This window comes from Micromesistius poutassou (genome assembly GCF_964030765.1).
Source record: "Micromesistius poutassou genome assembly, chromosome: 2".
Lineage (NCBI taxonomy): Eukaryota > Metazoa > Chordata > Actinopteri > Gadiformes > Gadidae > Micromesistius > Micromesistius poutassou.
In genome coordinates, this window is record NC_140272.1 from 20,202,438 (window position 1) to 20,206,248 (window position 3,811).

The 3,811-nt window shown below is 49.9% G+C and overlaps 1 protein-coding gene across 4 annotated transcripts in view; it reads right to left on the reverse strand.

Moving 5' to 3' along the window:
* The window catches only part of LOC311339383 (band 4.1-like protein 1), a 64,473-nt gene extending 62,519 nt beyond the window's left edge, over positions 1-1,954 (reverse strand). For 3 of the 4 annotated variants that reach the window (XM_084464758.1, XM_084464756.1, XM_084464759.1), the window contains exon 1: positions 1,823-1,939. The gene's annotated coding sequence lies outside the window, so the exon portion shown is untranslated. Of the gene's footprint in view, positions 1-1,822 lie in introns of all 4 variants that reach the window. The other variant, XM_084464757.1, reaches the window with a different exon arrangement.
* Positions 1,955-3,811: the final 1,857 nt, after the last annotated feature.

Sequence of the window (3,811 nt, forward strand, 5' to 3'; positions counted from 1 at the left end):
TTGTGAAGATGTGTGACTGCAACTGTTGTGGATGACAGGGGGGGGTGTGTGTGTGTGTGTGTGTGTGTCGAACCAGATAATCAACATCACACAAAGAAGGAGGAAAGATCTATTTGTAGTTTGTAGTCAGTCGTCAAGGGGACTACAAACCACACTACAGTGTTACATTAAAACTCAACAAGGGACCTACTGCCGAGTGACGCATTCAGCGGCGTCGCCGGAGTCGCCGCAGAGGTGGAATTATTTCAGACGTGGTTCAAAGTTTCCTCGCGAGCCGCACTACAAACCCCTGCAAGTCACGGATTCAACAAACAAATAGAACTTGGCCGTCCACCTCCTGCCAAGGTGTCTGCGTGTCTGTGAACTACGAGTAAACAACCGATGGCCAAGACATGAGGAGTCAGCGTTCCCCGTACGTAGGCCTGCAGCGTTCCCCGTACGTAGGCCTGCCCGGTCATGTAGCACAGCAGCGAGGCCGGAGCGAGAGCGACTGACTGCGTCTTTCCACATCACTCACGCCTCGCCGTGCTCTGTGTTTGTTGTCGTTCTTTGACGTTCTTTTGGCCCGTCGAGAAACGGTGGGGCTAAGTGCAACGCACTGGGCTTGTGTTTGCTTTGGAGCTCAGCGAGCATGTGACTTATATACACACACGACACACACACACACACACACGCACGCACGCACGCAGAGACACACACACACAGAGAGACACACACACACACACAGACACACACACAGTCACACACACACACAGACAGACACACACACACACGCACAGACACACACACACACACACACAGACACACACACGCACACACACACGCATGCACGCACACACACGCACACAGACACCATGCACACACACACACACACACACACAGACACACACACACGCACACACACACACACACAGCTGGCAGTTCCAGGTGTTGCAGAACTTAAACGGCAGGGCGTCCCTGCGCGATAACATTACAGTAAGTGTGCTTATCATATATTAAGGCACACCTAATGAATGGGTGTGTCTCTCTCTGACATGACCTGACGAGGTGTTAAGCCACCTCGCATTTTAACAGCAGGTCCCCAGTTTAGCTCGAGTGAGCTGAACTGAAGTAACCCTCCGAGGCGAATCGATCTGTGGGACCACATTTGGCGAACGAACCTGTTAACATGTAAGTTAACCCGAGAGCACAACACAGATACTCCGTGAGGGGATGGAGCGGAGAGGCGCCGAAAAAGCGAAAATAAATAACATGGGTCACTCCACCGGGAGACCGGGCGCGTTGGCGGCACAACGGGGGGTCGAAAAGGTGAGAGAGTCACGTGACGGTCAGGTTGTTCATCAGGACCCGAATCCAGCAGTGGTCTCAAAACGAACCGCTGACACTCACACATTTGGTGAGACGGATTCTGTTGAGTAGGAGTATCTCGGGTTCACTGTTCCCGTGACGAGACGCATTGCACATGCACGCGCGACGATGGGATAATCGCCTGTACCTTTTCGCGTCATGGTAGCCCCCCTTTACAGCCGCACGAAACGAATTATTATAGGCCTACTATAAAATCACGACGTGTCATAATAACAGCGGTGGAACGTAAGCGCATTCAACAGAAACATTACGCAGAGAGCAGATATGTGTTTAATAATAATATACACAACGTAGCCTGCGCAGGCAGCGCGATGCGCGTACGCACGTTAATAGCCTATTAGGGTTTCCCAGTAGACATTCAGCATATCGTTTGAGAAGACTTCATATTTATACATCCAAGCCATGCCATAGAGGAAAAAAACCTCCGTACGAAATGCAGAACAATTCTACGTACCCTCACGTCAAACAATCATCCAGGTAGTTGGTGTTGCGCAGGCTGGGGAATTCGATGATCCTTCCTTATTCCCTGCTTTGTGGATATTCGAACGGGGATAGGGAGTGTGTGTCGGTGTACCGGGGCAAGCCGAGGCTGATTGTGAGAGGGAGGAGGTGGTGGAGGAGGAGGAGGAGGAGGACGCGGACGAGGAGGAGGAGGAGAGTGAAAGAGGGAGGGACGGGTGCAGAGAGGTGGACGAGAGACGCGCAGTGCCCGGGTCAAGGGAATGCGTAACCCCTGTCAAAGTGTTGTCGTCTCGGTACCTGGTGTACCGTGACACATACACACACGGACGCACGCACGTACGCACGCGCGCACACACACAACACACACACACACACACACACACACACACACACACACACACAACCTTTTGATTTAATCACCAAGGCTGTCCTGTGTGAGGTTTGTTTTTATGTAATCGTCTCGTTTACACACAGTGATCAGAGGCTGCTATCACAAAGGCTGCAGAGAGAGCCATCAACGCTGCCAGCAGCATTACAGAGGAAATGTCGAGAAGTTAATTAACGACACAGAGCTAACCGTGTTGAGTAACACGAGGTTCGTTCTACGATACGGTACCTTGTTCTATTTATAGGAAACATATTTGTCGTGGTTTAAAATGTGAATGAAAGACACACATTGCATATAATGGATTTGACTGATTTGACGGATTTGACTGATCAGTGTTCATTAAATCAAAATGAATCACCCCCCCCCCCCCCCCCCTTCTCTCTTCACAACATTTAGCTGCATTTAATTGGTCTATAGCAAGTTTACTTTAGCACAAAAACACATCAAGTATATATACAGCATATAGTGTGTATATTTTGTTAAGTCTCCTTCCAAATCCCACATACTTGCACAATATTCACTTATATAAGTAATATACATTATGAACAAATGTATTCACTGTAGGCTATAACATAACATCATATTTTTTGGTATGTATAGGACACATGACGTGAATCCAAAACGTTTGCACAGATCTTTTGCGACTACGTATCGTCTGTTTGAGCAGAGGGGGGGAGGCGCTCAGCAGCCCCGCTGTGTCTCACGTCCACGGCCCCCGCTCGTCACTTTGTGGACGGTCAACAGAATCAGTAACAGTGGCACAAACAGAGCGGTACAGGGTATCAACGTACCAAACCCTCCTATACCCCTCCTATGTCCACATGATGGTTTTGTCATACAACGGCTCTGACATCACTCGCTGTAGCCGGGTGTGATCTGTGATTGGTTCTTCGTCTCCAAGGTGACCCGCGGTGTCCAAGCTGTGATTCAAGTTTTTTTGGGGGGCTCACACTCACGTAGTGAGTCACAAGTCACGAAGTACCTCGCCGAAAAAAAAAAAAGGTATCTTCAATAAATAAATAACACCATGATATACGGCGACAAGGTGCTTGTTCATCGCCACACAGACGCTCTCGATTGACCCTTCCGTTGGCCAATAGGCCGTTCCATCATAAACACAGCTCAGACGGTCCCGTCAGAGTTATGAGGTGCGTGGCTCTGGGGGCAGGAAGCGGGGGACGTCACAGACACTAATCAGAGAAGGTGTAAAGATGGATCGCTGGGGGGGTCTTTGGGCCTGGGTGAACTTGAGGCAATCACATACACACTCTCACACACACACGTATATAGTTATACACACCGCACACATACACACACACACACACAATGAACGCTGAACCCACACACCATGTGTCAGCTGTCTGCTGGTGCTGTCATCCTATATAGAGAACACACAAACACACAGATGCACTGAACATACGCACAACAAACGCACACACACACACACACACACACCAAACATCCTTGCTCCACACCCTGGGTCAGCTTGGGGTCATGGGGTCACCGTGGGAACGCGTGATACGAATCCGGCTCAGCCACCATACACTGACTTCAGTCGTCTTAAGGCCTGCATGGTCCCCTGATGATGTGGGC